The sequence below is a fragment of the Perca fluviatilis genome, chromosome 22 (assembly GCF_010015445.1).
Source record: "Perca fluviatilis chromosome 22, GENO_Pfluv_1.0, whole genome shotgun sequence".
Taxonomy (NCBI): domain Eukaryota; kingdom Metazoa; phylum Chordata; class Actinopteri; order Perciformes; family Percidae; genus Perca; species Perca fluviatilis.
This window is the reverse complement of record NC_053133.1, coordinates 31,125,320-31,139,374: the sequence shown is the minus strand read 5'-3', so window position 1 is coordinate 31,139,374 and position 14,055 is coordinate 31,125,320. Positions and strand designations below refer to the sequence as shown.

At 38.5% G+C, this 14,055-nt stretch overlaps 1 long non-coding RNA gene across 1 annotated transcript; it reads right to left on the bottom strand.

The window, feature by feature from the left end:
• Window positions 1-4,800: 4,800 nt before the first annotated feature.
• On the bottom strand, window positions 4,801-9,426 carry LOC120552650. Its single transcript, XR_005638057.1, has 3 exons — window positions 9,322-9,426; window positions 7,276-7,396; window positions 4,801-5,475 (listed from the first exon to the last, which is right to left on the bottom strand). It is a non-coding gene; the product is annotated as an uncharacterized LOC120552650 (long non-coding RNA).
• Between the last annotated feature and the right edge of the window lie 4,629 nt (window positions 9,427-14,055).

Sequence of the window (14,055 nt, the reverse complement as noted above, 5' to 3'; positions counted from 1 at the left end):
TATCTAATCCTTAACATTACATATTTCCTTATTATATCTACCTTAACATACATTTCCCTTATTACACCCACCTCTAACATACATTCCCTTTATTATACTCACTCACACATATCTCTTTATTATATTCCACTTTATTCCCTTCCACTCCTCACCTAATCGAACACACATTACTCCCTTTAATTTTAATTTTGAACATACTCCTTACATCTAATGTGAACACATACTTTACACTAATTCCCAAACACATTTGTCCTCCTTCCACTCCCTAACACACATGTCCTACACTCCAATTTAAACACACACACTCTCAATCATTCTTTCCCACCCCACATTTCCCTTCCTAATTTTAAACACATACATCTTAATTTTTCCTTTATACTCCACTCTAATACACATACCTCATACTCCACACTCAAACATAATTCTTCCTAACATATTGTCCCATACTCCACTCCTAACACATATTTCCCTTATTATAATCCACTCTTAACACACATATTTGCACCACTTCCACTCCCTAATATTTTGAGCAGGCCCCACCTCAATTAATTCTTCCACTCAATACATTTACTCCATCTTAACACATACATTCTCACATTCTTTACATCTAATTCCCTAACACATTTCCTTGCACCTCATTTCTACCTAATTTTAATACATACCTCCCTAATTCCACTCCCTTAAACACACTCCCACTCCTAACACTTTACCTAATTCTTAACATTACCTCACTCCACTCCCTAACACATTGTTCTAATTCACTCCACTTAACATTCTACATTCCACCTCAAACACACTTCTTATTACTCCTAATCTCAACATACACCCACTTTAACACATTTTGCTAAATTACTCCTTTATACTCCATCTTTAAAATTACATTTTGCTAGCCTACTTTGCACCCACTCCCTAACATTCCCCTTACACTCCACTTTAACATTTTACATCTATCTAACATATTCCTAAGCATTTAATCCTTAATATATATATTCTTAATACCTTAAACATATTTACATCTAACTTAATATTCCCTTATTATACCTACTCCTCACACTTTATACCCACTCCTAATATATTCTTATTATAATCTACCTAATATTTACCCTTATTATACTACCTTAAATATTCTACTTTAATATATTTAATGAATATATTTCCTAATGAACATATATATTTTTATATTTTAATTTGAATATATTTTAATTTAAATATCCTTTTATTATTTCCACTTTAATATGAATTTTATTATCTAATTTAAATATTATATTTCCCTCTTTTACTATAATCTACTCCTTTAACATACATTTCCTAATTCCTTTAATTCTTTTATATTTAATGAACATACATTACTCCCTTTACATTTCCACATACTTTATATTTTAATTTGAACATACTTTTACATTTCCCACTGAACATATTTCCTTCCACTTTACATATTCCCACATTCCACCTTCACATATTTCCTTTATTATATCTAATTTTCAATTTCCTTTGCACCTTAATTTCACATATACTTTATACCACCTTAATATGCTGAGCACCACTTTACATTTCACTTTAATATATTTATATTTCCATTCTTAATATATTTTAATTTAATTTTTAACATATATTTATATACTTAATTTCCAATATATATTTTTATTTTACTCCTTTAATATTACATTCTTTATGTTCTAATTTTAATAAGCATTTCTTTATCAATTTTAACATAGCATTTCTTTCCACCTAATACATTTATATTTTCATTTTAATTTTAATATTACATTTCCTTTATATTTTAATTCCCCATTCCTGACCTACCTTAATTTCCCACCTAATTTCCCACCTAATTTCCCACCTAATTTCCCACTCCCTAACACTTTCCACTCCCTAACACTCCACCTACTTTACACCCACTCCTAACATACCTACCTCAAACTTCCACCTTAACATACCTTACCTTTAATTTGCTAGCACCTTTGCTAATTACTTTACACTAATTTCCCTACCTAATCTACTCCACATCCTTTACCTAACTTAATCACCAATTTTTCCTAACCTAATTTTAATCTACTCTTTAACATAATCTACCTTTACCTACCTAATCTACTTCAATACTCTAATTTTAATTTAATTCTAAACACATATTCTTTACTCCACTGAATTTCCACTCTAAACACATATTTAATTTAAATTTTTACATTTTACTCCCTTTAATATGTCTTTATTTAATCACTCTATATTTTATAATCTACTCTCCCTAATACTTTATATTTCCACTTAACACATACTTTAATTTTAACATATTCTAATTCTAAATATATTTTAATGAACATATTTTTACCTAATTTTAAATATTTTATTCTAATTTTTAACATTTGTCTCTTTATACTCTACTCCCTAACATATTTTTATACTCACTTCAATATTCTTATACCTACTCTTTTATTTACTTTAATATATGAGACCACTTTTAACATTTTATTCTACTCAATATTTAATGCATTCCTAATATTTCCACTTTAATATTTTTACTTCACTCTTTAATATTACATTCTTTCCCACTCTTTAATTTCACACTAATTTACCTACTTCACCAATTTTATTTAATTCCTTTAATATTTAATTTTAATAATTTTCCTAATTTACTTTTAATACTTATTTTATACCTAATTTTAATATATTTTACCTAACTCTACATTTATTTTATTTTAATTTTAAATTTCTAATACTTTATTTATTTAACTTTAATATTTTTACCTTAACTTCTTATTTTTACCTTAATTCTTAATATTTACAATATTTTATTCTACCTTTAATATTCTTTTATAATTTATTTTAATATTTTATCCTTTATACCTACTTCCTTTAATATTTTTCTACTCAATACTACATATTTTACACTTTAAATATTCATTTTATATTTTAATTTTAAGATATTTTACCTTAAACATATTTCCATTACATCTACTCTTTATATTTAATTTTAAATATTTTATACCAATTCTAATTAATCTTAACTCCACTTTATTCTACTCTTAACATATTTTAATTTTAACACTTTAATATATTTAATTTACTCTTTCTTAATACATATTTGTTATTTATTTTTACTTACTCTTTAATACATATTTTTCTACTCTTTAATACTTTCATGACTCTTTCATTTTTATTTAATTTAATATATTTCCTTTATACCTACTCTTTAAGCATTTATAATTTACTCTTTAATATAATTTTATTTTACTCTTTAATATTTCTTATACCTACCTTAATATATTTTTATACTACTTTTTAATATATTTTATTTTAATTTTCTTTTAATTTATTTTATTTTACTCTACGGAATATTTCCTCTACTCTTTAATTTTTTACCTTAATTTTAAATATTTCACTTCTTTAATTACTTTAATTTTGTCAATTTCCTTAATATTTTTATTTTACCTTTAATATATACCTTTAATATTTATTTTATTTTTTTACCAATTTTAAATATATTTTTCTAATTTTTATACCATTTTACACTTACCTCTTTTTATTTTTCTTATTTTGCACTTTAATTTTCTATATATTTTTTATACTAATTCTTTATTATTATATTTTGTACCTACTTCAATATACATTTATTTTACTTAATATATATTTATTTTATTTACTTTAAATATATTAAACCACCCAACACACACATACCTAACACCACCCAACACACAACCCAAATACCCCAACACTAATTAACACACATTACTCATTACACCACCTCAACACACATTACTCCTCATTACACCACCTCAACACACATTACTCCTCATTACACCACCTCAACACACATTAGTCCTCATTACTCCTCATTACTCCAACTCAACACACATTACTCCTCATTACACCACCTCAACACACATTACTCCTCATTACTCCACCTCAACACACATTACTCCTCATTACACCACCTCAACACACATTACTCCTCATTACTCCACCTCAACACACATTACTCCTCATTACACCACCTCAACACACATTACTCCTCATTACACCACCTCAACACACATTACTCCTCATTACACCACCTCAACACACATTACTCCTCATTACTCCACCTCAACACACATTACTCCTCATTACTCCACCTAAACACACATTACTCCTCATTACACCACCTCAACACACATTACTCCTCATTACTCCACCTAAACACACATTACTCCTCATTACTCCACCTCAACACACACATTACTCCTCATTACTCCACCTCAACACACATTACTCCTCATTACTCCACCTCAACACACATTACTCCTCATTACACCACCTCAACACACATTACTCCTCATTACACCACCTCAACACACATTACTCCTCATTACACCACCTCAACACACATTACTCCTCATTACACCACCTCAACACACATTACTCCTCCTGTGACATATGTTCTAGTCTTGCCCTAAACTAACAACTAAAAGGACTGTATTTTAAGAACATTTATTTATTTAGGATACATTATTCATTCACAGATAACTGGTGTCTTTAAAGGTTGTTTTTATTAATGTTTAGTCAGCTGAAGCCTGGTTGATAACCCTGGATGTAAACAGTATGAAGAGAAAGTAATGTGATTACTTTAGCCTGGTTGATAACCCTGGATGTAAACAGTATGAAGAGAAAGTAATGTGATTACTTTAGCCTGGTTGATAACCCTGGATGTAAACGGTATGAAGAGAAAGTAATGTGATTACTTTAGCCTGGTTGATAACCCTGGATGTAAACAGTATGAAGAGAAAGTAATGTGATATATTTAGCCTGGTTGATAACCCTGGATGTAAACAGTATGAAGAGAAAGTAATGTGATTACTTTAGCCTGGTTGATAACCCTGGATGTAAACAGTATGAAGAGAAAGTAATGTGATTACTTTAGCCTGGTTGATAACCCTGGATGTAAACGGTATGAAGAGAAAGTAATGTGATTACTTTAGCCTGGTTGATAACCCTGGATGTAAACAGTATGAAGAGAAAGTAATGTGATTACTTTAGCCTGGTTGATAACCCTGGATGTAAACGGTATGAAGAGAAAGTAATGTGATTACTTTAGCCTGGTTGATAACCCTGGATGTAAACGGTATGAAGAGAAAGTAATGTGATTACTTTAGCCTGGTTGATAACCCTGGATGTAAACGGTATGAAGAGAAAGTAATGTGATTACTTTAACCCTGGATGTAAACAGTATGAAGAGAAAGTAATGTGATTACTTTAACCCTGGATGTAAACAGTATGAAGAGAAAGTAATGTGATTACTTTAACCTGGATGTAAACAGTATGAAGAGAAAGTAATGTGATTACTTTAGCCTGGATGTAAACAGTATGAAGAGAGAGTAATGTGATTACTTTAGCTGTGAGTCCCAGGTGGATCAGAGTCTGCAGATCATCTCTGTTCTCACACAGAACCTCTAAAGACTTCAACACGACCAGAACCCTGCTGAACCCAGAACCACTCACACTCTGACACACACACACACACACACACACACACACACACACACACACACACACACACACACACACACACACACACAGAGACACACACACACACACACACACACACACACACACACACACACACACACACTAGAGAGACACACACACACACACACACACACACACACACACACACACACACACAGAGACACACACACACAACAAAAAAAACACAAGAGAGAGACACACACACAGAGACACACACACACACAACCACACACACATAGAGAGACACACACACACACACATAGAGAGACACACACAGAGACACACACACAACACAGAGACACACACACATAGAGACACAACACACACACACACAGAGAGACACACACACAGAGAGACACACACAAACAGAGACACACACACAAGAGACAACACACACACACACAACAACACACACAGACACACAACAAGAGACACACACAACAGAGACACAACACAGAGACACACACACAACAGAGACACACACACACACACAGACACACACACACAGAGAGACACACACACAGAGACACACACACACAGAGAACACACACACACAGAGACACACACACACAGAGAGACACACACACACACAGAGAGAAGACACACACACACACACAAACAGACACACACACACAGAGACACAACACACAGAGACACAGAGAGACACACACACAGAGACACAGAGAGACACACACACACACACAGAGAGACACACACACACAGAGACACACACACACACACACACAGAGACACACACACACACAGAGACACACAAGACACACACACACACAGACACACACACACACAGAGACACACACACAAGAGACACCACACACAGAGAGACACACACACACAGAGACACACACACACACAGAGAGACACACACACACAGAGACACACACACACACAGAGAGACACAGAGACACACACACACACACACACACAGAGAACACACACACACACACACAGAGACACAAAGACACACAAACACACAGAGAGACACACACACAGACACACAGAGAGACACACACACACACACAGAGAGACACAGAACACACACAAGAGACACAGAACACACACACACAGAGACACAGACACACACACACAGAGAGACAGAACACACACCACAGAGACACACACACAGAGGACACAAACACCCCACAGGGACACAAACCACACACAACAGAGACACACACACAGAGACACAGAGACACACACAAACACAAAACACACAACACCACAAACACACACACAGAGAACACCACACAGAGACACCCCACAAGAGACACACAACACAACACACACAGAGACACCACAAAACACAGAACACACACAACACACCCACAGAGACACACACACACACAGAGACACACACAAGCACACAAACACACCAGAGCACACACACAGAGACACGAGACACACAGACCACAGACACACACACACAGAACACAAGGACAACCCAACACACAACACAAAAAAAACACAGAGAGACACACACACAACACACACAACAAAACCACAAAACACACACAAAACACATACACAACACACATCATAAAAATCACACAAACACACACACAACAACACACACAGAGACACAAAGACACACACACAGAGACACACACACACACAGAGCAAGACACACCACACACACACCACACACACACACCAACAGTTCAGGACTTGTCTTGCAGGAGAAACTACTTGAGAGAATTCGTTGTCCCCCCCCCCCCCATGTTTTCTAGTTTGGGGGCTTAACCACAGTGTGCCCGTTACCTTGGTGACCAGCTGGTCCAGCCTGGTGAGCGTGATGCTGGTCAGTCCTTCACAGCGCAGCAGGGACGCCAAATCAGAGGGAGAGGCCTCGGCTCACACACTCCTCCATCTTTATCTCCAACTGATACACACACACACACACACACACACACACACACACACACACACACACACACACACACACACACACACACACAACAGAGACACACACACACACACACACACACACACACACACACACACACACACACACACAGAGACACACACACACACAGAGACACACACACTCAGATTTAGCAGCCATTTCAGACCCACTTGTGTAAAGCTAGTTAAATATATTTAGTGATTATTGTAATCCTCTAACTGGACAAATGTTCTTTATCGAAGTTGAAATCAAAGATGAAAGATTTAAAGAGCAGCAGTTTGATTTTGGGGAGTCCCTTCCTGTAGAGGCCAGCAGAGGGCGCTGCAGGCTGCACCGTGGGACAGAAAAACAGAAACACCTGCCTTTATTTAGGATACCAGAAATATCTGTCTGTCTGTCTGTCTGTCTGTCTTTCTGTCTGGATAGATAGAGCGATATAACTGCACCTTATACTGTCTCATTCCCTCTCTACGTCAAAATGGGAATATTAAACTATTTTTTATTCTTATTTATTTATTATTTGGACGTTTTTTCACTTTTTCATGAGTTGATGCAGAAAGAATTAGAAATAGGTGTATGAAATGCATCACAATACAGGAAATTAAGTGTTTACTGACCCCCCCAGACCCCCCCACGTTATATGCCTCCCCATATATGTTCACAGACAGCCTGTCTTTGGGTTTCCAGGCCAGCTGTGATTAGGTCAAATATCAGCACCGTGTCACCAGGGCCTGGCCTGGAAGCTGGCCCCCGTTGGCCCACTAATGCACTGCTCTAACCCCCCCCCCCCCACCTTATACAGCAGGCTACGACCAGCCTGCTTTCAATACTGTATCCCTCATAATGCCATATTTAACAGTCTGTTTTAACTTTACCCTTGCTCTGCTATAGTTTTAATAGGACTATGTTTACATTATTCTCTTATATTATCCATATTTAATACTGGCCTCTAGACTTTATCCTTGCACTGTTGGACTTATTGGCACTTCCACCATGACACCCCCTCTCATAGAGCACCTTACCACCCCCCACCCCCCACACACACACATACATCCCTCAGTACATTCATGGGGATTTTTTATTTAGTATAGTCTTTTATTGTCCATATTATTGATGTGGATTTATCATTTCATCATCCTGTTTATGATGCATGTATATGTTGTGTGTGATTCCATCCATCCATCGCTGACAGTCTGTAAGAAATCAACCTGGTTTTCGCGATGCCAATGATAAATACTACATTACCCACAATCCTAAACGCAACAGCGACGTCTGTGATTGGTGCAGCTCTCCGTTAGTAATATTTAGCGAACCCCGCGAAAGAGCTAGCTAGCTAGCTAGCTTCTATTACTGCAGTGCATGCTTGGCTCTGTACCTAGTTATGTTTCTGTGACTTCTTTCGGTTTTCCAGAGGTTCTTTTAACGCTTCCGATGTTTCTGCGTCGCTGTGGTTGTCTTCCGACGGCTATAAGGGTGAGCTCCTACCACTCCAGTCTATGGTAGCTTCTGTAACTTAAATACGGTCTTGTGAAGTTAAATACTTTCACCTTTATCAAAGTTTTTTTTAGCCGAATTTAATGTTTTATGGTCACAATTCACCTCGAAGCGGATTGGCTCGTTTCCATGCTTAAAACACTTAATCTAAACATTTAATCAAACGTTATGGAGATTTTTAGCGATATTGAACGGCCGAGACCACTTAACCAGACCAGAGCACTGTTCAAAAAGTAGGCGTTTTCGCTGCTGCTGCTGCTGGGATCAATACAGCTTTATCTCAAGTAAATATTTAACTCTCAACTAACGGAGGCATCACACCGGACTCTAAATCACATTCATAATGTATTAAAACACAACATACACCAGTAAAAGTCCCAATATAGTCAATAATCCGGTTCATTTACCATCGTGTCTTCTCTCAACGTCTCGGATGTGTGCACACGGCACAGCGCGCCCAGCTGCCGCGCATTAACTACTCATCACGGGCCGCGCATGCGCAGAGAAAGGACACATTTCCAGCCCAGCCGCACACTGTAAAAAGCCCAACTTCATTTTGTTGATATGGAAAAGTATTTTAAGTGTTTAAGACTTGACAAAATAAATTAATAATATTTGACTCCAAAATGTAAGTTGGCTTCACCGATTAGTCATCAAGCGCGTACATTATTCAGTTGGGATACAGCACAACGAAAAGTTCTGATTATATATATGTATGTGTGTATTATATGTATATATATATATATATATATATATATATATATATATATATATGTATATATATATATATATATATATATATATATACTATATATATATATATATATATATATATATATATATATATATATATATATATATATACATATATATACATATATACATATATATATATATATATATATATGTATATATAATATATGTAGTATATATATATATATATATATATATATATATATATATGTGTGTGTGTGTATATATATATATATATATATATATATATATATATATATATATATATATGTGTATATATGTATATGTATATATGATATATATATATATATGTGTGTGTGTGTGTATGTAAGTATATATATATTATTATATTTATGTCTTTGTTGTGAAATGCCGGAAAGTCAACATTTGTTTTATTAAAAATATTTTTTTAGACTCAATTTACCAACATCACAGTCCGTAAACATACAATTATACAGAAATAATTGCAAATAATATAATATGAAAACAAGTATGAAAGTGATAAATTAAACGTGTGTGTTGTTTTAGACGGAAAGCCAACTTTCCAGGTTGAAGAAAGTCACTTGAGGTCATCAGATCCCCGCACTGGCTGTTTGGAGGTAACGTTAACTTAACGTTAACTTAACGTTAACTTAACGTTAACTAATAGTAACTGGGTTAGGGGCTTTAGGTGCTTGTGTGGGCAGATAATGTTGCTATACGTGCAGTTTAGTGTCCCAAATTCTCCCATTCAGTGTCCTTAATTATGAAGCTGCTCAACCACCTGTGCTGTTTAACAGCTGTTTGATAGTAATGTGGAGCGATGTGTGTTATCGAGGCATAATATCGCTTTTTCCTTTAAAGCCAACCCCCCCTCCCCCCCCCGATAACCCTCTAAGCCCTCTGAGCCCCTCTTCAGCCGTACAGCCGTTACAGATGCTGTCAGCGGGGCGCATGGTTAAGCCTATATTAGAGGAGTTGTTTCAGATACTTCCCTATAGTTAATACCGTAGGTATTAAAATATTATAGGTTCAAATATTATAAATATTGTATTATAACTATTAATAGGTTCAAAGGAATTAATGGAAATACTTCTCTATGGTTCTTAGATTATTTCTAAAGACCCTGTATTTATAAATATTATGTTCAAAATTATAAACAGGTTCAAGAAGAATTAGTTGAAATACTTCCCTATGATTTTTAGATTATTTTTAAAGAGACACACACACCCCCGCACTGGCGGGATCTCGCTACAGTGGAAACCCGATGACGAGACCAGAGGCTTCGATTGACGACCTAGACGTCCCCCGTATGTGAGATACCCAGCACACAGAAGATCTTTACAACCAAAGAATTACCATTGATTACTCACACTCAGACAGCTGCCTCTGCCTCGGTCACAGAGGTTTCCTCTCAGCTGGAGGATCAGAGGTCTGCTTTCAGGTCGGTCCCCGGGGTCGCTGCAAACCGCTCGGCTAAAGAGGAGGCCCCCACTTCCTCTTTGGGGGGGGTCCCCGCTCACTCAGGCAACTGGCAAAAAGGACGAAAAAAGGAGAGAGTCTTCTAAAAGAGCAGAAAAAGACTCACAAGGCCTTTTGGGTCACCTTGCTCAAGACGAACACAGGTGGTTTTATTATTTTTTTATAAAAAAGCAAAAAGTTAACAAGCAAACAAAATAAATGAAAAATGAACAGAGTTCAGTCACTCAAAAATTACTCTAAGACAGAGTCTTGGTCAAAAACAGAAAACGAACCCAAGGGATCGAGCGAGCGCGCGCGGGCGAGCTTCTTTTTTTCCTGGTCCCCCAGGGAGGTGCCTCTGGGCCCTTTTCCTGGTCCCCCAGGGAGGTGCCTCTGGGCCCTTTTCCTGGTCCCCCAGGGAGGTGCCTCTGGGCCCTTTTCCTGGCCATCCAGGGAGGTGCCTCTGGGCCCTTTTCCTTGGTCCCCCAGGGAGGTGCCTCTGGGCCCTTTTCCTGGCCATCCAGGGAGGTGCCTCTGGGCCCTTTTCCTGGCCATCCAGGGAGGTGCCTCTGGGCCCTTTTCCTTGGTCCCCCAGGGAGGTGCCTCTGGGCCCTTTTCCTGGCCCCAGGGAGGTGCCTCTGGGCCCTTTTCCTGGTCCCCCAGGGAGGTGCCTCTGGGCCCTTTTCCTTGGTCCCCCAGGGAGGTGCCTCTGGGCCCTTTTCCTGGTCCCCCAGGGAGGTGCCTCTGGGCCCTTTTCCTGGTCCCCCAGGGAGGTGCCTCTGGGCCCTTTTCCTGGTCCCCCAGGGAGGTGCCTCTGGGCCCTTTTCCTGGCCCCCCAGGGAGGTGCCTCTGGGCCCTTTTCTGGTCCCCCAGGGGAGGTGCCTTGGCCCCTTTTCCCTCACCATCCAGGAGGTGCCTCTGGGCCCTTTTCCCCTGGCCATCCAGGGAGGTGCCTCTGGGCCCTTTTCCTGGCCATCCAGGGAGGTGCCTCTGGGCCCTTTTCCTGGTCCCCAGGGAGGTGCCTCTGGGCCCTTTTCCTGGCCCTCCAGGGAGGTGCCTCTGGGCCCTTTTCCTGGTCCCCCAGGGAGGTACTGAACCCCTGTGCTGAGAGCACGAGGAGTCTGGTGCTGCCCAAAAAAAGAGGCCCTTTGACTTGCAAAGCTTCTCTTTTTATACACAATTCATCCCCCTCCCTTCATAGATGCAGCTTGGGGGTGATCAACCACTTTATATGACCTTACATGGTAATACAGTCTTAAAGCAAGAATCAGGTTGGATATACGTAGAAACATCTCATATGACGATATTTCCTTTATACATATGCATGTTGCTATCTAACATAGAATCTAACTGCTCACTTCAACTGCATTGATCAATAGGTCAGAGCAGTAACCTTTTTCACCTCTTGGATGCATCAAGAGCCTAACCCCCCATGTATACAGGGCCCCAGCAGCACTTCCTCTTCCCAGCTGTGCAGGTTCAGACAGACAGTTACACAAAGCTACTTGTGCATCTGAGGCCTCTTGCAGACACTTCCTCTTCACGACTGCAGGGTCAGACAGGCAGCTTCACACAGTAACTCACACTAAAATGGCTCTAAGCATGTTTATAGTAATATCAGTAACACAAAAACTTAGCATGATCATATTTCTAAAGGCACATCAGTACTCACACACCAAAATCAAAGGCAGTATTATAGTTTCAAGAGCAAAAATATATTTTAGCTGTTTTTGGGTTAACTCATGTCAAAAGCATAAGCACAGTCTCCACTGTTCTTGAGCTGATACATTTCAAAAGCAGAAGTATAGTTTTAGCTGTCTTTTGGATTAATACAAATACATTTCAAAAGGCAAAAATATTTCAAAAAGCAGGAATATAGTTTTTAATTGTTTTTTGGATTTTCACATACTCTCGTTCAACAGTAATTAATGTGCGCGTGACAAGTTTGCTGCTCAAAAAGTAATTTATTAAGTCATTATGTTGCAAATGTGCATCATTTACAAGCGACAAGATGTCAGGACGACCCCGTTCTTCGTAAACGATTGAGTCAAATGAGGCCAAATGTTGTCCCGGCACTAAAGCACACCGGTGCCCCAGTTTACAGGCTGGCCTAAAGACACGATGATAGGCCTCATGCCTAACCCCCACCCCTCAAAACTGGTTTAATAAACACCCCGACCCAGTCACAAGCTGCTCTGCTCACCCAGACCCGAGGCAGGACCCCAAGAGGGCCTCAAGGGGGTCCCAAGAGGGCCTCAAGGGGGTCCCAAGAGGGCCGGGGCTACTCCAGACCATCCGAGGCACTCAGGGATATGGCTACGTCTGGGAGGGATTCTGACTCTGAGGTGTTCAGTCATAATCCTGCAGATGGTATCGTTATGGCAGCTTTGGGACACTCAGTTTTTGGAAAATAATAAACTAACCTGTCTCAAATAATTTGGGACACTAAACTGCACGTATAGCGGTAATGTAAACGTTAACTTTTCGTTCCAGCTGCAGCAGTCTTGTCAGACCGGTAAGTTACAGCGCTCGTTGTGATTATTACACTGTTTAGTTATGACAGGATTACACTAGGCTAACTTAACCAACTGGTATTAGTCAGTGTTTGAAGTAGTTAGTAGTAACGTGAGTTACCATTACTGTTTAGTCTTAATAAGTTAATAAGAGGAGTGGCTGCTCTGTACCGTGATGCTCTAACAACAGACAGACCTCCTCCTGCACCTCCTCCACCTCTAGGATAGCAGCCAGGGGTGTAGACTACATCATACACTGGTATACCCATTATACCCACTAAGAAAGCTCCAGGACCCCCCTCCATCCTGGCCCATACATATACAGTACACTACAATACATCAGACTACACCACTGGACAGCATGGCAGCTGATGTTTACAAAGCTGTTGTGTGAACTGTCATCATATTCTAAAACACCAAACACACACACACACA